Below are 22665 nucleotides of genomic sequence, written 5' to 3'. Positions count from 1 at the left end.
CAGCTTGGACAGTTAGGGTGTTTTTGTCCGTGTAGACAGACCCGAGGTAGCTTTGATCTAGCTCGCTCTGGTAACAATCGCAGTGGTGCCCTGGCCCCCCCCTAGTGGAAATTCTAGTAGTGAGCAGAGATGGCCAACGCTGTTAACTAATATTGTGCTGTGCGGGTCAATATCTGTGCGAGGAGCTGAGAGGTAAAGAGCAAAGAACCCCTCTTTAGCTTCACTTACGGAGTCCACCACGGATCTGCATAGATGAAAGACATGGAATCACAGAAACGTAAAGCTGGAAGGGACCTCAAGAGGGCTTCTACTCTATCTCCCTGCACTGAGGCAGGACGAAGTAAACCTAGACCATCCCTGAGCCATCCTGTGTCCAACCTGTTCTTCCAAACGTCCGGTGACAGGGATTCCACAACCTCTTAGGTGACCCATTCCAGCACCAAGCATCTTAACTTCCGCAGTGGGCCTCTCCTTCCACCAGCAATCTAGCACATGTGCCAAGCCCTGCAGCTTTGTGCCCGCCGGACCGTCCCCAGAGGTTAAGGTTAACCATGTTAACCATGAGGTTCCTTCCACCTCATTTCATCTCAACCAATGTCGATAGGATCAGCTTGACAAACACTTCTCCCTCCCAGCCCATGGGAGTATTACACGTGCCGGGCTAGATTTCTTTTTCATAGGACATCAAGGTGAATTTGCCTAATTGAGCTTAAATGCTTGCCAGCCAGGGGCAATGGAGTCTTCCTAATACAGGGGCGGGGGGACAAAAGGCCCTGCCCCCTCTGTGGCCCTGCCCCTTCTCTTCCTCCAGAGCCACTGCCAAGCCAGAAGCTGAAGCCAGGCCGGGGAGCTCAGGCCCCGCCACCTGCCTGGGGGGGAAGGAGGGCAAGAGCAGTCCCCAGCCCATATCCCCGCCCCCCTGGGCCTCCTCCCCAGGGCAGGTGAAGGGTCTGCGGCTCCCCACATCTGCCCGCATGACCCTTACCCCGACCCAGCTCCAGCTTTCAGCCTGGCCTGGGGGCTGGGCCGAAGAGACACAGCTGGGCCGTGATAAGAACCGCAACTGGGCAGCTGTGGGGAGCCGCGGACCCTCCACCTGCCTGGGGTGGGTGGCCTGGGGGTTAGGGACACGGGCTGGGGACTGCTTTTGCCCCCAGCCCCCTCAGCAGGTGGAGGGTCCGCAGCTCCCCACAGCTGTCTGGGCTCCCTGGGCCACTCATACCCGGGCCGGGCTTCAGCTTCTGGGGGCAGGGCCTTGGGGGGAAGAGGAGGGGCAGGGGGCCGGGCTCATGGCAAAAAATGAGAGGGCCTTGGCCCCCCTGTTCTGACGCTCCTGTTGCCAGTACATTCCTTTTCCCTGAGGATCCTGACCTGCAGCAGCCGTGCAGCGTTCAGAGCTTGAGATTTCCCCAGCAGCGGAAAGGAAGAGGAGGTGGAAGTAACGCACGTGAGCTTACGGAAAGTCTCAGCTGGCGAAACGGGCGAGGATTCTACGGCCCGAGGATCTGCATTCACCCGCACGTAGCACAGCGTGCAAAGCGGGGAGGTGCCGTTCCACCACATACATCCTATCCAAGGATGGGGAGGGGGTAGTGGGAGGATCAGTGAATTAGAGACAAGTCAGCTAAGGGGGGATTTTCAAAGGAGCTGAAGGGGCATCTGTGCGTTTAAGAGGCTGGTCATTGGCTTAGGACTTGGGAGGTCTGGGTTCAAGTCCCTCCCCTGCCACAGACTACCTGCGAGACCTTGGGCAAGTCCCTTAGCCTCTCTGTGCCTCTGTACGATGGGGATAATAACACAGCCCTGCCTCACATGGGAGCTGTGAGTGTAAGTACATTAAAGCTTGTGAGATGCTGAGATCCTGCAGTAACAGGGCCTGTGTAAGTGCCTTGGATAGACTAGGCTGCTTTGAAAATCCCATCTTAAACAGCACGGGGCAGAGGACACACAGTTGAGCAGTTCTGATCCCATCCAGCAGAAGAACACCAGCCCATCCACCATGTCTGCTCTACAGTCTATTAGACTCCTATCCCAGCCACCTACGACATCCTGCTTCCTCACCGGTCCCTAGATATAGTTATTCTTACATCATAATTAGAGTCCACATTGATCCATTCTGAGACGCCATGTGCAACTGTCTCGAGATCTTGCGGAGAGACCACGGAGAGCTACACACACACAGAAAGGGAGGGATTTCTAGGGCAGGACACCAAAGTCTGTAGCACGGAGGGAGGAAGCTAGAGGAAGCTATTAAAAAAAATCCCATTGAGTAATACTTAAATACAGGAACACAGATAAATATAACACCAGGGAACAGCTGAGCTGGGATTCCAGCCTTCTAACCCCTCCCACTCCCCCATACTTCAAAATACCAATGGAGTTAAAAATATAGAGGGCTCCTGCCCCTTTAAATCCCACAACCTGCCCCCATTCATGCTGTGCTATTCCAGCTTCCTCAGGCAGGCCCTGGGCCACATGGCACCTGCCTCAATCAACATCCCATCCAAAATCCAAGAACAAACATTGACAGCCGGCTGCCGGGCTGCCAGCTCCTGCCCCCGAAGTCCGGAGGGCTCAGGAAACCGAGCTTGTAAACTTTGCACACGGGAGGCTGGGTTCCTCCTACGTGTGCCAGCTGCAGAGCCTGACCCAGCCCAGCCTGCAGCATCCTGGCTACCCGGAGTAGCCCCTTCCCTTTGGGCCCTGTTGCCAGAGTCCCCTTGGGGCAGAGCGGAGCTGTGATTTGAATCCAGGAAGCAGTCTGCACCCGGCTTCCCACCCCAACGCTCATTTTCATGTGAGCAAAACCAAAGATTGTCTTCCTGCCATTCAGCCAGGCTCCTGCATCCTCTGCCCGCATGTGCATCCCCCAGAAGGGCTGCCCCCTGCTGGAGACAGTGTGGAAGCCTTCCCACTTGGGGTGAGGGGGGTGAACAAGCACCATTAGAACTGCTGGGGGCAGGAGAGGTGCGGGACCTGGAGAGGCACAAGCAAGCAGGAGATCAGGATGGGGATGTGTCATGGCATCTTTCAGGGGGCTGTGTAAATGCAAAGCAAGCCACAGCCCGTGCCCCAAAAGCTTCCAGTCTAAGGCTACGTCTGCACAGCAGCTGGGAAGGGTGAATCCTGGTCCGGACAGACGTACAAGCACTAGCTCAAGCAGAGCTGGCACCTAAAAAGTTCAGGGTCGGGGGGAGCCGCTTGGCCTAGCTGCCTGCATACGTTTGGCCTTGGGTGAGTCCCTTTCCCTGGCTGGGAATTTTTCAGCAAACTGTTTTCCCATGGATTCATCAAAACCAAAACCGTGCATGGGAAAGGGTCGGTTTTGAGGAATTTCCCAGCTTGAAAACGTGAGGGAGGAAGGGGGGGGGGGGAGTTCTGCCATTGTCAAAACACGTCATTTCGACGTCTTCTAAACGAAAAGTCCCCGTTTCCCCATCTGAAATGACTTTTCGTTCAGAAGTCTGAGCTAATGATAGAAACAAATCTTTAAAAAAAATAAATAAAAAATGGTTGAAATAGAAATGAATTGTTTCAAAATGACCAAATGAAACATTTCGCCTGATCCAAACCGAAACAAAAAAATTCCGTTTGTTGGCTCCTGAACAGTTTTGAGATTTTGACATTTTTGTCCTGATTAGGGATGGGAAAATCCTTCAAAATCTCAAATATTTTCCCAGGATGGGGAAACCATTTCTCGCCCAGTTCTACCTCGTTGTCTATTCAGACAAGCGGGAAATGCCTCTTATTACGTGTTTGTACAGCACCGAGCACCGTGGGGCCCGGATCTCAGTTGCGGTATCAGGCGCTACTGCAATCTAAATAGTAAAGCACGCACAGGCTTTTAGACACATCGGTTTGGAAGCTGAGCGTGAGCCACAGTCTGGCCATACATAATGTATGACACAGAATCTTCCCTTTCAATAGAGCATTTCCATCAGATTCAGGATGATGGAGGATGGTAGGGGAGAATAAACATAAATACATAAATAGATGTTTATCCCATATGCAAGGACGGGAGAAAAGCAGAAAGGCCCATGAACTGCCAGGGGCCTCAACATGTAGATCAAATGTACCCCGGGTAGTTCTTTAATTCTACAGTGATGGGACAGACAAGGCAAGAGAGACCAGATTAGAGAGGATAACATCCACAATAAAATCCTTCCTCAAAAGTGGCAGAGGCTATCAAAACAGCCTTAACGTGAATGCAAAGTAAAGGCATCTCTTTCCAGGTGGTTGGCTAGTCTGCATCTAAAGCGTCGTTACCTGGGAAACATAATCACCCTGGGTCAGGTACTGCTCTCAGTTACGCCTGGGTAAGCCCAAAGTGACTCCAGCGAAACTGGTGGCGTTACACCAGAATCTGGCCCTGTATGTTTGAAATTCTCTGTACCTGTTCCTAGTGTCCCTTTAGTTGATGATTTAAATGGGGTGGGAGACACACAAATCTAATTTGCTTCTCGCTGCTTAAGAGGGTTGCTTATTTATTTATTGTCTTCTCTCTGATTAGTATTATTTGTTGTATTTAGTGTCTTAGAGGCCCCATTCGAGATCAGCGTCCCGCTGTGCTGGGCACTGCATGTATCATAGCAAGACACAGTCCCTGCCCAGAAGAACTTACAGTCTAAATAGACAAGACATAAACATGAAACTCTATTATCCCCCTTTCGCAGAAGGGGAACTAAGGCACAGTTAAGTGACTCGCCCACAGTCACACAGGAAGCCTGCAGCAGAGCTGGGAACTGAATGCAGATTTTCTACATCCCAGCCCCAGTCTTGCCAACCCCAAGCTTTCAAAAATCATGCATCAGGCCCCCCCAAAATCATGAGATTGCTTCAAAAATTGAGATTAAAAAAAAGACATTGGGCATTTATTTGATATGCCTTTGGGGGTTGATCCCATAGGGTGTACCAAGGTCACATTTTTCAGCTTTTCTCCACTACCACAAAAGCTAGAAACATACTTTTTTTCCCAGAATGATAGCTGAGATTCTCAGGGAATCACATGACTCCAGAAGCTGGGGCTTTAAGGCAAACACCAACTATTGTGAAACACCTAGTAAATATACAAGTGTTGACCACACTGCGGTCCAGTGCCTCACCACAAAACCATCCATGCCTTCCATTTGGATCGTGAAACTAAATTGCTGACTTTCTCCTGCTATTTGGTTGTCACTTTCACTTCCTGGTTCTCTTGTACTTGGACAACATGCTTTCAGCATGGCAGCAGAAGATCGAAATAAAGAACCAGACCTGTTTTCATTGCAATCCGATCAAATCTATGGCAACATACGTATGCAGTCACCGTGGGTTTAGTGAGACTTCCTTTATGATGAGCATTCCTAAATTCTGGTCCAAAAATATTTGAGAATGGCCCTGCTAAAGAGATTAGTAGCCAGTAGGACAAAATTTTCAAATCGGAGTGCCCCTAAAGTTAGACACCTACATAAAATTAATAGACTATTTAGGTTCATTGACTATAAAGCCAGAAGAAACCATAGTGATCACCCAGTCGGACTTCCTGTATAGCACAGGCCATAAGACTTCCCCAAATTAATTCCTGTTTGAACGGGAGCAGACCTTTTCGATCCAATCTTGATTTTAAAATTGGCAGTGGTGGAGAATCCCCACGGCCCTGGGTCAAGTGTCCCAGTGGTTAATGACCTTCACGGTTAAAGACAAGCGGCTTCATTTTCAGAAGTGCTGCGGTTTGGGCCATAAGGATTCTTACTAAAGTCTGCAAAGGGGCCACTGGTCTGGAGCGGCCTCTGTTCTGGCTGCCCAATTTGAGACCCCTGAGGCCTGACTTTCAGAGGGGCTGAGCAATCCCGGCCACACCTGAGGTCGATGGGAGCTGCAGGGGATCAGCCCGGGCCCCTCCAAGCAACAGGCCTAAGGAGTGTCACTCTGGGCACCCAAAACTGTTGGGCTTTGGGTCACTTTGGGTGCCCCCCATCCCATCCTGCTGGCATGCGCTGTGCCTCAGTTCCCCATCTGTAAAACGGGGGACAGGGTGGGGGGATTCTGGGAGGGTTCTTTCGCCCCAGCAAAGACCTACCACTAGAGAGAGAAGCAATGGTTACCAAAATGCAACCAGCTCGACCAGCCGTAAGCCAGTGCAGTACAGCAATGCAGTGCAGTGCAGGAGGTGCATGGCCTTCTCCCCATCTCTTGGCCGAGGTACATGGGCGTTGAGTTTAACTGACGACTAACAGCCAGTCACACACAGGGCATTTCCTGTGGGTAGCACTGAGCCAAACGCAGAGTCACATTCGATCACGAACATGCTGCTGCTACCACAGCTCCATATTGGCCCATGCCAGGACCGAACTGGGCACCTCCAGGGCTAAAAGCAAAAAGCCTTCCAGGTTGAGCTCAGTTTGTGACAAACTCTCATCCTCTGTGGAGCGGGCACAGATGGGGAGGCCCAACACACAAAGCCGTCAGATACACTGGGACAGCCATATACACGCAGTAGTACCCAGCTCTTTTCATCAGCAGATTTCAACATGCTTTTACAACCAAGGTCAGTATCACGATCTTCTTTTTACAACAGGGAAACTGAGGCACAAAGCAGGTCCAAGGTTACCCAACGGGTCAGAGCTAGGCATAGAACCCAAGTTTCCTGAGTCCGGGGAAGCTAATGATCCAACCAGTGAACCAAATTTGGGGATGAATCCTGGTCACCTGCCACCTGAGGCACGTTGCGCATACGCTAAGAAGAAGAAAGGAAAGACCCCAACCCCCTCGCCTTGTCTAAACCACAGAACTGCACCAACCGCAGCCACTTGATGACCACTATCTGCTGGCACAGCTGCCCCAGTGCAACCCCGGAGGAGCGATGGGCTAACCCCTGATAAGCCATGATTTGCACCAACATATCTTAACCCAGTTCTCGTCAGCCCAAAGCTTCCGATCGCCAGTGGTGGACACACACTGACTATCCTTAAGAAGCCATCCAGAGATCCAGCCGGGCGGCAGGTGATCTGCAAGGGCGCTAGGCCTTTAGGGATTCGGCTCCTGACAGGTGTAAGTCGCATGGCTGCAAATAGCAGTGCCACCCGCCTACACAAGGGATGTGCGCCCAGTGCAACTGCACGTGGCCTGGATGCAAGTGGAGGTTTGCAGAACCGGGAGCTTGAGTGGTGCTGAGAGCTTTGCAGGAGTCCAGCTCTAGCCCTGTGGACCTCAGGAGCTTGGCTGCAGTTCAGGCAACCTCAGGGGACAATATGGGCCTCCAGTTCACCAGGTGAGTTTAGGGACTAATGTTTGCACTTCACTCCCCCCGCAAAAACATCCTTCGCCCCCCGCCCAAGCGCAGACCCTCCTGCACTCAGGATGAGAGCAAAGCCAAGGATGACTCGCGGTAGTGCGGGAGGGGATGGGACTGGGCAGCTCGCATGGCTCCGAACAGCTTGCAATCAAGATGACATCTGCTGGTAATTTTTTTCCCCGTCAATGGTTTTTACCTCTTGGCTTCACGTCACCTCCTTTTGCCAAAAAAACGTTGCTTGCAGGGAAGGCTCGAGGAACCGTTTTGGGATTAGCAAAATGCAGAATGGCACAGCGGGCAGAGGGCTCGGCGGAGGAGGGCTCGGTAGTGATTCTATCCAGAGCCTGGAAAATAAAAAGGTTTTCCTTGCCCCCAGAGGAGGCCACAGGGTAATTATGATAATGTTTTCTGGTATTTCCATTTCATTGGCCGATCTCCCAGCCACTAAAGTAAACCCAAAGTCTCAGCGGAGAGGTCATATTCATCCTTGTTTATGGGACTCATTTTCAGAAATAACACTATCCTTTTTGTGAAGCTGCCCTGGCAGTGGGTCAAAAAAAGAGCCAAGAGCAAGTAGATTCCTGGTTAAGGTTTAAAACGTTGCGACGGCTTACTTTACCGATGCAAGGGGCTGTGGGGGACGTGCTGTCTGGACCATGACTAATTGTTTTCCTGGGGCAGAGGGGGAAATTAAACAATTTGTGCTGATAGTTACCAAAAAAACCACCCCAGAGGTGGATCCGATCGGAGTGAGAATGTGGCAGGCTAGCCAATGTGACGGAGCCCAGGTGTGCATCGTGGGTGCAGAAATGTCACCACGGGTCAGGTTCTAAGTGCCTTATCAAAAGCTCACTGAGGCCAACGGCAGCTTTTCCAGTGACTTCAGATCAGGTGCTATCCCCACGCCGGGTCGAAATGCCGCCTTCCTGCGTGTTGAATGCAAATCCGGGCCAGTTTCTGCGGTCCCGGAGACCTGGCTGGCTCCAACGAAGCCAGAGGTCATGAGCTATCCGGTGTGGAGGAGCCTGATAAGGTCTGCCGCTCGGATGGCAGGGCGTGGCGGGAGAGTTCATCAGCAAACCAAGCCCGGTGAGGCCCTTTGCTGCTCTGTGTTGGAGCAGCTGGGCGGAGGACGCAATGGAGAAGGAGAATTGGAACATCAGCTCAGGGCTGGTGTCTCTTGCTGGAGCAGACACTGCCCAGAGCACTGCAGCAGCAGAGGTCACCGGCAGCGTATCAGGAGCTCCTACATCCCCAAGGGCTACTGTCAGCGGCGCTGGAGGGGTTCACCGTTTCCAAGCTGCTTTGTGTTTGCGTTTAGATCTGGGGCCAGCAGCGTCAGCTGGTGTAAACCAGCATAACTTCCGTGATGCTAATTGACCAGGGCGGATTGACACCAGCTGAGGATCTAGGCCCTGCTTGGTAAAGAGGGAACTGGGTGAAGCCCGCGGCATGTGGACCAGGGCTGATTATACCGTCCCTGCACGTCTGCATCTCCCACTGAAGCCGATGGAAGCGCTCTCCTGGCGCCCAGGTGCACTGGACTTGTCGTTCGCTGTCTCACGCCCTGTCCACTTTTGCAGGCACGTGTCTGTCCCGTGCAACCTGTTCTCTGCATCCCTCAAGATTAAACACGGCCGTATTCTCCAGTGATACAGAGCATGGCAGCTTATGTACCACGGCGGGGACTGAAGGAGGGTGGCTTTGTGTTAAAGGCAGTGGATGACATCTTGGGGACTGGTTCAAACCCTACCTCTGCCACAGACACCGTGCAGCTGATTGGCTGGGCCAACTGCATCAACCAGTTCCATCATTGGCTGCAGGTGAGAGGTACCCTCCCCCAGCCCCAGCCCATCCAATCAGTAAAGACATGCAGTGACTCCATGTGTTCTACTCTTAACAAATGATTGTAGAAATGAACTTGTATTCACTCAGCAGCAGAACTAGCCAGGAATTCCCCCCCGCCCATGAAAAATGTCAGGGGCAGTGGGGGGGTGGGTGAAGAATTTTGGCTTCAGGGGAAAATGTTTTTCTGTTTTCCAACAAAACATTTATCAAAAATGGACATTTCCTGCAGAAGTTTCCAGTTTGATGGAAAAGCCATTTTGTCCACCCTCCCACCCCAAAAATTGAGATGGACATTTTTTGACCACCTCTAACTCAGCAGGTCTGCTTCTGGTGGGTACTCAATCACAACTGCTGACATGAGTCACGAAGAGGGGTTTGTAACTTGTGTGAGCCCTGCGGAGCTAAGGGAGAGGGAACCCGCTGAGTAGCACCTAGAATCCCAACCAAGATCGGGGTCCCATTGGCATAGACTTGATCCACACTCATAGTGGGAGACAGAGGCTATGTCTGCACCACAGCTTATGTCGGCATCACTTGTGCTGCTCAGGGGTGTGAATAAATCATAGGGGTGTGAATAAACCACTCGCCTGTGCAACCTAAGTCACACCGACATAAGCACCAGTGTGGACAGTGCTCTGTCGGAGAAGAGAAGAGAAGAGAACAGAAGAGAAGAGAACGTCTCCTGCTGACACAGTTACCGCCGTGCGCGGAGGTGGTTTTATTATGATGACAGGAGAGATCTCTCCCCTCGGCATAGAGCGTCTTCACCAGACACACTGCGGTGGCACTGCTGCAGTGCTGTAGGTGTAGACAAGCCCTGATTCCCTGCATAGAAAAGAGAGCGGTGGTGAAATGTCTTGTCCGAGGTCCCCCAGCAGATCAGCAGTAGAGTCAGAACTAGAGCCCACATCTCCTGACTCGTAGCCCAGTGCTCTAGTCACTGGAGCAGGCCCCTTTTCTTGCTGCCGGTCCACTAAGCTCCAAAGCAAGCCCATTGATGTTTGGGAACAATGGGGGAGCACCCAGGACAAATTTACTCTTGGCAACCTTTATTACTAGGGACCCTGCACCTGAAGGAGATGACCCAGCTTGACTCTCAGCTCCCAGGTTGAAGCTGCAGGGTAGGAGGTTCTTAAAACGTAGCCCTCTTTTTGCTTGTAAACTGAACTCACTGGGCATGTAGAAAGATATAAACATGGTGCCATTCATAGATTCAGACTCAGAGCCCAGAAGGGACCACTGTGGTAATACAGTCTGAGCTCCGTCACACAGGCCATAGGACCGCCCTGTGTTAATTCCTGCTTCAAGTGCAAGTGCTCTGCTTGACTCGAGCAGATCTGCTAGGAAAACACTCCATCATGACTTAACAATGTCCAGCGATGGAGAATCCTCTACAATACAACCCTTGATAGGACTTACATATCAGAGTGCAAATTGCCAGACTGGATCAGACCAGTGGCTCATCCTGTTTTGGAGAGTGACCAGTACCTGATGCTTCATGAGATGCAAATAATAATAAATCTGGGGTCCTTTTTATTTGCTTTGTGGCTTTTGAACCTTTAGAGTTTTTGCCACTTTTTCTTCTGCACAGGTGGGGCTAGAAAGTTACTTTTGGTTTTAAATACAAGCTGAAAATCTCGCTTAATCACCTGACTCCAGAAGCTGGGGCTTCACAAAAAATATATCCCAAGATGTGCGGTAAAATCACAGGAGCTGTCAACACTGGGTGGGAAATTTTAGCTGCTGCGTGGGGTCCACCCCCACCACTCTTTCTTTCTTTCTTCCTTTCTTTCTTTCTTTCTTCATCCAAGTCTCAGCAAGGAAAGCCAAGCAAAATAATAAACCTGGTAGCATTTGTTGTGAACACAAACCGATCGGCGGGGCGTGAGGTGGGATCAGCTAGTCCACCTCACGTGATTGTGTTTTCAGTGCACGGGCAGTAGTTCCATCATAAAGAACACGGTTTGAGATCTATTTCCTGTCAGGTTCATGCTGGAAAGAGTTTAAAATAAATAAAGCAGGCATGCCAGTTGGCCCGGCTGGAGCTGCAGTAGCTAAGTAGCCACCACGCTGCCAGGAGTGAAGGGCAAGGGGGTCTGGGAGCTGAGCGGTGGCCCACGCAGGGAGGAGTGGGGGACAAAGGCGAGAGAGCAACGGGGAAAAAATCCTGGCCCCAGACTCTGTCCTTGCCCATGGGAGAGGTCAAGGGGCCGGAGAGGGCCCTTGAGGCAAAGCTGGATTGTCTGCACTGAGCGCATCAGCATGAAAATGATTCCTGACAGTTATTCCCTGCCTTAGCAAGAGTACGGCTGCTTCCGTGGCATGCTTCTGAGGCCACGGGTGCTCTTTCTGATCTGGGTTTGTGCCCACTGGGGTCCTGCGCCGGGATCGGGGCTCCAAGGTGCTGCAGCAATACAAATCAATAACAGGAATGATCTCGCCATGGCCGAGAGGCTTCTCTGCCCCTTCCAGCACTGCGTGGGGGGCGGAAGGGGGGCTAGGGCAGGACATATGACCCATGGCTCTCTGTCCTTGCACGTGCTTATTTTTCTCCCCTCTATGCCACTGGTGGAGGGGCTGGGAGGGGAGTCATTACAAGAGGAAGGGGGAGAATGTCATTTAAAGGCTAGGGATGTAAAGGATGGGATAGGACAGGGAGAAGAAGAAACGGGGGGCGAAGGAGGAGGGGAAAGAATTGGAAAGGAAAGGAAGGGTGAGGCGGTTGGTGGAAAGGAAGAGGGGAATGGTGGGAGGTGTGTGGTGACAGTGCACTCACCTCCCAGCCCTGCACACCTGGCCCCCCAGCTGAAAAGCACATGGGAATTTGGTGGTTTCATCCCACGCTCTAGACCACATCCTCAATCCCTCACCTGATCCTGCACAGATGGCTGCCTCTGCTCCAGCAAGAGGACTCAGGGGGCTGCACTCTGGCACAGGGGCTGCAGGAGGCAGAATGTACAATGTAGCTCCTTGGAGACATCGCAGCCGAGGCAGCAAATCCTGCCCTGACTTGGTACCGCACCACATTTTGATTAAAAAAACTAGAATGATAGAAACATGGCACATGATAAATGGATTAAAAACTGGCTAACTGATAGGTCTCAAAATGGGGAAACACCATGGAGCAGGTGTGTTTCCAGTGGGGTCCCACAGGGATCCGTTCTTGGCTCTAGGCCATTTAATATTTTTAATCACTGTTCTGGATGAAAACATAAAATCATCACTGACAAAGCTTGCAGGTAGCACAAACATTGGGGGAGTGCTAAATAATGAAGAGCGCAGGTTATTGGGCCTGAGAGATCTGGATCGCTTGGTAAACTTGGCACAAGCAAACAAGAAGCGTGTTAATACAGCTCAGTGCAAATGTATATATCTGGGAACTAAGAATGCAGGCCATCTTTACAAGATGGGGGACTCTACCCTGGGAAGCAGTGTCTCTAAAAATGATGTGGGGGTCATGGGGGATAATCAGCTGAACATGAGCTCCCAGTGTGACTCTGTGACCAAAGAGCATAATCAGGGGAATCTTGAGTGTGAGTAGAGAGAATATTTTATCTCTGTATTTGGCACTGGTGTAACCGCTGCTGGAATCCTGGGTCCAGTTCTGATGCCCGCAATTCAAGAAGGATGTTGATAAATGGCAGAAGGTTCAGAGAAGAGTCACAAGAATGATAAAGGCTTAGAAAACCTGCCTTACAGTGACAGACTCAAATAGCTCCATCTATTTAGCTTAAGAAAAAGAAAGCTAAGGGATGTCATGATTGCGGCCTGGAAGTATCTGCATGGGGAAAAAATATTTAACAATGGAGTCGTCAGTCTCGCAGAGAAAGATATACCGCAATCCAGTGGCTTGAAGTTGAAGCTAGACAAATTCAGACTGGAAATAAGGCTTAAATGTTTCACAGTGATGGTAATTAGCCACTGGTACAATTTACCAAGGGTCATTGACAATTTTGAAGTTGAGACTGGATGTTTTTCTAACAAATCTGTTCTGGGAATTATTTTGGGGCAGGTCTCTGGCCTGTGTTGTACGGGAGGTCAGACGAGATGATCACAGTGGTCCATTCTGGCCTTGGAAAATATGAATCTCTGCTCTGCCTGGGGTTTTGTTGTGTTGTAAAAAGGATCTGCTGGGTTTTATTTGCCAGATTCTGCTTCACCTCCCACACAACTGTCCAAGGCATTCCAAACAGCTGATGTGCTGAGACCACCCTCATCTGGGATTCTAATCTGATGCCATCTCTTCTGAGCCATCTACCCCAGGGACGGAGGGGAGCTGGCACTGTTTTTCCTCAAGTAAGTATCGCACTGGTGAAAAGTGCGGGATTTACAGTTCTGGAAACTGGAGTCAGCCTGGGCAGTTAGAAGCAGAGGGAGCTATGGGGAAGGATGTGTGTATGCGGGGGGGGGGGGGTGACCCTAGTGATAACAGATGGTCTTGTGATAAAGGCATTGGGTTACAGCTCAGGAGATTTGGATGCTGCTCCTGGCTGTGTCACAGACTCTTGGGCAAGTCATTTAATCTGTCCATGCCTCAATTTCCCACCCGTACAAGGAGGATACAAACACTGCCCTTGTCTATAAGGACTGCACGCTCTTTGGGGCTGTCTCTCACTATACGTACAGTGCTTAGCACAATGGTATTACAAATCTCAATTTGGGTATCTCGATGCTACTTTAATCTGAATAATACATACAGAAGAAGATGCAAAGGAAGTCGTGGTGAAACATGGGCACACAAGCCCTGCCTTGACCATGCTGCTAATATGTGGATTTAATATCCATCCAAGTTTTCATCTTGTGCTTATTGTACCCTGATCATTACTGGCCTAGCGAACTGGGTGGGAGGGGAAAGCTGTACATGTGATATATACTCATTTCAGTCAGGCTTTTGACATAGTCCCACATGACATTCGCATAAGCAAGCCAGGGAAATGTGGTCTAGAATGAAATTACTATGAGGTAGGTGCAAAACTGGTTGAAAGACCGTACGGAAAGAGTAGTTATCAATGGTTCTCTGTCCATTTGGGAGGATGTATCTAGTAAAGTCCTGCAGGGGTCCATCCTGGATCCGGCACTATTCAATGTTTCCATTAGTGACTTTGATACTGGAGTGGAGAGTATGCTGATAAAATTTGCAGATGACACCCGGCTGAGAGGGGTTCCAAGCACTTTGGAGGGCAGGATTAGAATTCAAAAGGACCTTGACAAATTGGAGAACTGGTCTGAAATCAAGAAAATGAAATTCAATAAAGACAAGTACAAAGTACTATCCGGAGGAAGGAAAAATCAAATGCACAGCTACAAAATGCGGAATAACTGGTTAAGTGGCAGCACTGCTGAAAAGACTCCAGGGGTTATAGTTGGTCCTAAATTGAATATTAGTTAACAATACGATGCAGTTACAAAAAAGGCTAATATCATTCTGGGGTATAGTAACAGGAGTGTCCTGTCTAAGACATGGGAGGTGATTGTCCAGCTCTGCTCAGGACTGGTGCAGCCTCAGCTGGAGAACTGAGTCCAATTCTGAGCACCACATGTTAGGAAAGATGTGGACCAACTGGAGAGAGTCCAGAGGAGAACAACAAAAATGATCAAAGGTTTGGAAAAAACGTGACCTCGAAGGAAATGGTGAAAGAACTGGGCATCTTTAGTCTAGAGAAGAGACAACTGAGGGAGGACAGGCAACAATCTTCAATGACGTAAAAGGCTGTTATAAAGAGGGCAGTGATCAATTGTCCTCCATGTCCACCGAGGGTAGGACAAGATGTAACAGGCTCAATCTTCAGCAAGGGAGATTTAGGTTAGACATTATGAAAATCTTTCTAAGTATAAGGGGAGTTAAGCACTGGCACATGTTACTACGGGAGGTTGTGGGATCCCCGTCCCTGGAGGTTTTTAAGAACAGGTTGGACAAACCTGTCAGGGATGGTCTAGGTTTACTTGGTCCTGCCTCAGCATAGAGGGCTGGACTACATGACCTCTGGAGGCCCCTTCCAGCCCTACGTTTCTATGATTCTCTCCGAGGGCCTGATCAATCTGCAGTTTGATGAGGCATGTGTAATCCATGCCAGCTTGGTATGGTGCTGTGTCCCACTCTAGTGGCAGGTAGGCCAGCTAGAGATTGATGAGCCGGCTACAGCCTTCACTAAAAGACACCTGTCTCACACACTAGAGGCTCATGCACTGAGGTCCCAGCTTTGATCCTGGCCGCCGCCAATCGGCATCTGTCAGCGTTACACATGCACATTCTTCCAGCCTATGCAGCCAACAGGGCAAAATGGCATTTGTGTCCAGCGATCTGCAATACAGCGGGTGGCCGTGTTTCAGGCTGCACGAATGGCTGGCAAACAAGCGAGAGTGACAGACACACAGCCTAAGGCTTATGAATGAAGGACAGCAGCAAAAGCGAGTGGCTGGACGAGTGCCCTGCAATTCCTCGCTCCGCCCCTTAGCTGGCAAACTCACCTGTTGAATGACCAAGGGGACTCACCCACCCTGTTGTTGGTGCTAACTAATTAACTACCCACTGCATGGGGATATGCAGTTTGATCCCATCGGGCCACACCAGTGGCTGATTACACTCATAGCCCAAGGCCCGAGAAAGGGGTAACTTACTAGCTGCAACTCTGCCTTTGGGGCAACTAATCCACCAGGGGGCATCAGCCAGGAGCAATCGCTGTGCTAAGGAAAGCACATGGAATGCAACTGGCCCCTCAGCAGGGTACCAGGGATGAGGTGCAGGGGTTGGGGTGGGGAGCATGAGCAAGGCTCCTCATACTCTCCAGCTCCTCCCCACAAATTGTGCACCCCTACCAGGCCAGATTGACAGCTGGTATCAATGCAGCTCCATCGAGAGGCCTGTTGACATCAGCTCAGGCCTGGTCTCCTTGGGGAGCTGAGGCAGTAAAAAGAGAGCAGTGGCATGCACGCAGGAAGACACTTGGTAAGCTCCTCGCTCTCAGGCACCTGGATACGATCTGCACAGATGCAACCCAGTTGATTGGTCTTCTTGCCACGCTAGTGCCTTCAAATCTTGGTGACGCTGAGCTTTGTGACTGGCAAACAGTGTTTATCAAAGTGCATAAATGTTTTACAGCCTTCATCGCGCATTGCTTGGCCACGGACTCAGGACAAGTTGCATCGGAACATCTGCTCGACCCGCCTAGGAGTGATGCACTCAGAGAGAAATTGCCTGCGTTTCTGATTACATCCAAGGAGGTGCTAAGCTGTGCAATGAGCAGCTTGCAGCTGACAAAAACTCAACACAGCTTCTCACCGGCCCTGCCAAAGCAGACAGGTTTTCTCTGCGTTTACACGATGGATTTGTTGTATAGAGACCATGCAGTCATGCATCAGCTTTAGTAACATTCAGGACTCATGTATAACCCACTGGCAAGGGCATGACGCATCTTCCCATTGTGGCGGACTGGCTAGAGGATAACAGCCTACTACTGCCACATGTGGAGGGAAAAATTTCTTTAGCTCAAGCACTGTAAGTCTGCACCGTGTGTCTGAAAGGTCCAAGCCTGGAGAGTGAACTCCTCAGGTTAAAGTAATTCCGGTCTAGATCACGATGCAGTTAGTAACATCTGTTTGAACAGCCAGGATGTTTCCACAAGCACTTGACTCCTGACATTGACAAGAGTAGGAAACATGACCGAGACCGCTGCATGACCTTTAGTTGTTGAGATTCCCTTTGTTGGTTTCTGAAGTCTGACTGTTTTTCACTGGCTGATCCATCAGGAGCACCATAAAAGGAGGTGAAGGTTGGTCTGACACTGCAGATTTGTATTTGTCTTGGCTGATGCAGCTATTTCTCTCTTATCTTTGAAAGATGATACGAGTGAGTACCCCGAAAGGCTCTGTGTTGGGCCCCATTTCCTAGAACACACGCTCCATGCTTAGTTACAATATTCTTTTTCTTTTAAAGCAGATGTTCCTCAGCTTTATTGGCCTCATAAACTCCTGTCTCCGGAGACCGTTTTGCAGCTATCAGGGTTACGAGGGAATGGATTCTATTTATTTTATTTTGACTTTTTATTGCTCTTTTGCGGGAACCAAATGGGAGGTGGAGCTTACTGGGCTCCAGAGAGCAGTCACAAGAGGGAACATGCAGCTCCCTCCCCTTCCAAACACCGGGAAGATGACGTGAACACTTTGAAACTCCAGTACGCAAACTTGGACTTTTCAGGCCTCATTTTGACTTGTCGCTCCCAATAGGTTTGCAATCTTTGAAGAAATGTCTGATTCCACGTACGCTTAGGGGCGATGTCATCAAAGAGGAGGATACAAGCACAAGGTTCCCAATGGCTTTTAATGACTCAGTCACCCTCGCTCTGAAAATGAACCTTCCTCTGATGTCTCTTCCCCAGTGCTGCAATGCTTTAGGCCCTGGCTCACTGCCCCGCTTGCCTCGATCCCCCTCTCAGCGCCAGGCAACCCTTTCAGTTGTAGTTCAGTCTTTACCTCTAAACACCAGGAGCTGCTGTCATGTAGGATAGCTGAGTGTATTCTGCTTTGTAAACTGAGCCATCTAAACAAACATAGCCTGCATTTGCATGAGCCCCAGGTGTCCTCCTGCCACGGGAGGAGCAAGAGAAAGCAGTGCTATGTTAAATCAGTGGACTAGATCCTTGGAAAGAGAAGCAACATTTCCCCATGTCTGTAGTTAAGGGGCTGGGTGGGGGGGTGGATTTAAAGCGCAATATGCCCTGTGGGCGTCCTGTTGGAATGACAAGTTGAACAGCCTTTAGCTGGCTACTGGGACTGGCCAGGAGGCAAACGCGTCTGTTTCACAGCTCACCACTCCTGAGGGCTTGAAACCATGTCAATTTCAAATTAAAGATTCCGGACAGGGTGTCTAAATGAAAGCCATTAAAGAAAGCAGGCATAAGAAATGCTTCTTATTAAAGTCATGATTTCTGAGGAGTAATAACAGGAGGCCAGATTCTGATCGCTTTAATCTCGCTAAGGTGACCCAAACACCATAGTGTGTTACTATCCCCATTTTACAGATCGAGAACCGAGGCACAGAGAATCTCAGTGACTCACCCACAGTCCTGCAGAAAGTCTGTGGCACAGGATGGTGTTGAACCCAACCTCTAAGAGCACAGACTTGCGTCCTAACCACTTGACTATCCTGCCTCTCTTCCCTGCAGGCACCCCTCTTTCCCGGTGCCTCCTTCTCAAGGTTCACCTGGCCTGCTTATCAAGTCTTTGACCCAGTGTTGGAGTTCATTCTCTGCTTGAGGCAAGGTTACTAGGAGTCCTTGCTCAGAAGCAGCACCCAGAGCCAATGCAAAAGTCTTGTCATACCCCCTATATAAAGATTATCGTCCCCTCATTACCTCTCCCACGGTCCTGTCCCCAAATCTAGCATTTCACCGGCCACTTTGCTCACCATTTTCCTTAGGCATCTCCTCACCTGGCCAGGGGATTGACTTTTGATTGATGTATCTATTGTTCTGGGCTATAGGAGTGAGATTTTATCCTCTGGCTGGGGGGGGGGCGGGGGGGGGGGGCTCTATCTCAGCTGATCACAGAGGTAGTATGGATTTATCCATTTTCCCTTGCCATGAAATATCCCTTATTGGCAGACCCCAGGCCCTCCATTACAGTGGTCTCACGGGGGCAGGGTAATGCGCTGCACAATCTCTAGTACAATGGAGGGGAGGGGCTTGATCTCTGACTCAGATCTTTAGGTGCTATCATAAAAATAACAGACCCCTTTGTCTGCAGCACCAGCAGAGAAGCCAAAGACTGAATAGGTCATGGGGGCCGAACTCCTATCTCATCCTTAGGGGTGCACCTCAGGTCAGGATTGTGCTCTAGCAGGTAGCAGGTAGTCTAGCCTTGTGGCTATAGCCTTGGCTATCTACTCAGGAGACTTGTGTTCAAGTCTGATCTTGGCTGCTGGATGAGCCTGGGCAATCCACTTCCATCTATAATGCCCAGAGAATGGTACTGACCTTGTTTGTAAAGTGCTTTGCGGTAGAAAGATGAGACGTGCTAGACATTACTAAGTGTCAGCGGGGTAGCTGGGTTAGTCTGTATCCACAAAAACAACGAGGAGTCCGGGGCACCTTAAAGACTAACAGATTTATTTGGGCATAAGCTTTTGTGGGTAAAAAACCCACTTCTTCAGATGCATGGAGTGAAAATTACAGATACAGGCATAGATCTATATTGGCACATGAAGAGAAGGGAGTTACCGTACAGGTAGAGAACCATTGTTGACAAGGTCAGTTCAGTCAGGGTGGACGTGGGCCACTCCCAATAATTGATGCGGAGGTGTCAATACCAAGAGAGGGAAAATTGCTTTTGTAGTGAGCCGGCCACTCCCAGTCCCATTCACCCACGAAAGCTTACGCCCCAATAAAACCAGACTCCTCGTTGTTTTTAGCTGAGGTAATAGAGCATCGTGGGCATAGCTCGCAGCAATGCGGCATATGTTCTCAGGGTAACAGGTGCACCTCTGCCCCCCAGCCTGTCACTTGCAATTGGCTGACTTTAAAAAGAAACAATGCAAAACAACGGCGCACGCATTGGTACACGAAACCTGCCGGAGCACAGAGACGTTTTCAGAGATCCCAAGGTCGTTAGGGCCCACGGTGACCATTTACTCTGAGCTCCTGAGTAATGCAAGCCAGAGAACTTCCCCAAGGAATTCCCGTGGGAACTAGAGCATGTCTTTGCGGGGGAAACACCAATCTTGATTTTAAAATGGCCACTGATGGACAATCCACCACGTCCCTTGGTATATTGGTCTAATGGTCACATAACCTCACTGTTAAAAATGTATGCATTATTTCCCGTCTGAATTTGTCTAGCCTCAGCTTCCGGCCACTGGACCTCGTTAGATCTTTGTCTGCTTGACTGAAGATCCCAATATCAAATTTCTGTCCCCCATGAAGTTTTCACTTTGCGCCTCCCCCCGCTTATTTCACATTTCAGTTATCTGCACAAGACGGCAATGGGCTTGAGATGGGCTTGAGATCAGGGGTGTGCGCAGGAATAAAAAGATCAGGGGTGTGCGCAGGAATAAAAATCTGGGTGTGCGCAGGAATAAAAAGATCAGGGGTGTGCGCAGGAATAAAAATCTGCACAAGACGGCAATGGGCTTGAGATGGGCTTGAGATCAGGGGTGTGCGCAGGAATAAAAATGTGTCTGGCACATTCTGTGCCCCCGCCTCGGCCCTGGGGCAGGAGGAGCTTGCTCCCCTCCCCCCGCCGTGGCCCCAGGGCCAGAGCAACTGCCAGCTCCTACCACGGCCCCGGGGGCTGGAGGAGTTCTGTGCCCTCACTGATTATTATTGGGGGAGCTGTGCCCCTGCTTGCCCCCCTTGTTTGAGATGGAAGGCCTCTCGCTCCCCTTCCTTATTTCCCCACTGAGACATCGGGGTAGCAAAGTGCTGAAATGCTTCCCGTCGTGCAGTGACTCACCACAAGAAGTGGGCTTTTCTTTTTTTTTTCTTTTTTAATTTGTTTCCCTTGGAGGCAGGCGGCCAAGCGGATTGAATTTCAGCAACACCCCGTGTTCTGAAACACTCGACGCCGGCAAACGTGCAAAGCTCTCAGGTGCTGCCATGGCCCCTCTGAGAAGAATGCAAGGCTCTATCCAGCCAAGTGGCTGGTCCAGAGGGGGCTTGGGGAGGGACGTGCACAAACTCTGGGCAGGAGCTGGACGCACCGCTCCTTTGATGAGCAGGGTTGGGACCAGATACTTAGCAGGTGTCGCTCCATTGACCTCAATAGGGCTAGGCTGGTTTACACCCGCTGTAGAGCTGGTCCAAGTTCGTAATGATTACAGAGGGGTGAAATGCAAGCGCTCGCACTCTGGGGTAGGGAATTACACGCTGCTTCCTGAAATTTCCCTGTAGCTTCAAATGGAACCGGCCTTGTTCTATATTTCCTGTCGCAAACCAGGGCAGGGGGTTGGACCGTGCCGTTATAACAGCGGCTGTCACCCCAGAGATGACTGCATTTCAGTGTCGTGTGAAGTCCAGCAGCAAGCCATATGTATGTGGAGCGGGGCCTGTGCGTGGTGCTACGTACGTTCATAGAGGAGTCCTGGGGGAAAATGGTGGCTAGAAAGGACTTCTGCCCTTTTCAGCGGTGACTGCCCCTCTCTGCTCTGCTTTTTGCATCACGCGGGTGACACCCACCCTTGTTATTTTCTTGATTTCCCCCCTGCTCCGATACCAGCAACGTGCATTGCAGCTATCGGTTGCAACCGCCAGGGGGCAGATTTTCACACAGACCATTAACACCAATGCAGGCCGTGAAGCTGAAGACATGGCCCCTTATTATCTCTGTACACGGGGCTGAAATTAACCAGTTTGCCAGGTGCCTGCTGCCTGTCGGGCTATACCTCTCCCATAGGCAGAACACTGTTTGCTCACTCAGGCAGCTGTCTTCACCCATGCGGGCAAAACAAACGTTTCTCACCTCTGGCTCAAATAAATGCCCCATATACGACGTATAAAATAGATGTGATGGGCCAGATTCATCCCTGGTGTAACTCTACTGAAGCCAATGGAGTTACACCAGGAATAAATTTAGTTCAATATGTATCAAATTGGCTGGGCTAAATGTCACAGACAATTTACTGTACGAACTAAGACTTCATAGTTTTGATCTTGCTGCATACACCCTGTTGGAAATCGATTCTACCAGCGGAGCTAGAACTCTGATCCTAGGCTCCAAAGACACAGAACCCTACCACCCAAACGACAGAAGAATCCCTCCTAGCAGTATAGGGTGTATGACACACAGTTGAGCAGTTCCAGTTCCCTCCAGTAGAAGGCAGTCCTACACAGACACGCGCTAGCCTGTCAGCATAGTGTGAAACGCCAGTCTATAGATTAACTACTTTAGTACCAGCATGTTGCTTTTGTTTAAGGCCAACTACACCACAAAGTGTAATTACAAGTGCATCCTCCCCGAATAACTACTACCAACAAAAGACAATAAAACGTTCCTAGATAAGGTTGCTACATACATAACAGGCCTGACATAAAACCATAAAAAGCAAGGAACTGAGAACTCAAGCCAGTAAATGGCATATGCCTTCTACTCTTTTGCCCCAAAGCGCACACCGACCTCGCCATTCACCCCAGCTACCGTACACCACAGATCACGCTCCACAACCTTAACTCTGTCCCCAGGGATGCCAGCTTTTCCAAACTACCAGCCCTGAACAACCAAGACTGGCCCTTTTGCACACAACTGCCTTTACCACACTACCCTCTGCCAGTGTTAATAATTGGTGTGATTGTTGGGTGAAGGGTCGTGCAGAAAGTTGCCATCTCTTTGGCTTCATCGAGTGTCCCTTTGTTCCTATGTTACGTGTCAGCCTACGGGTAGGCATTCATAAGGAGGAACAATTTGATTTAGTTCCCACTGCAGATGAAATAATCCCTGTCTGTGTAAATGTCTGTTTAGAGCTGGTTGGAAAGTTCGGGATGAAAGTTGTTTTTGTCAAAAAAATTCCGATTCGTCGCAACCATTCATGAAACAAGCTCCAGTTTCATAGAATCTCC

At 50.2% G+C, this 22665-nt stretch overlaps 1 protein-coding gene across 3 annotated transcripts in view; it reads right to left on the bottom strand.

Moving 5' to 3' along the window:
* The window catches only part of PTH1R (parathyroid hormone 1 receptor), a 175920-nt gene that overhangs the window by 79502 nt on the left and 73753 nt on the right, over positions 1-22665 (bottom strand). The window lies entirely within an intron of this gene.

The sequence above is a fragment of the Natator depressus genome, chromosome 2 (assembly GCF_965152275.1).
Source record: "Natator depressus isolate rNatDep1 chromosome 2, rNatDep2.hap1, whole genome shotgun sequence".
In the NCBI taxonomy this organism is placed as follows: domain Eukaryota; kingdom Metazoa; phylum Chordata; order Testudines; family Cheloniidae; genus Natator; species Natator depressus.
The sequence above is the reverse complement of the archived record's forward strand: the minus strand, read 5'-3'. Positions and strand labels throughout refer to the sequence as shown.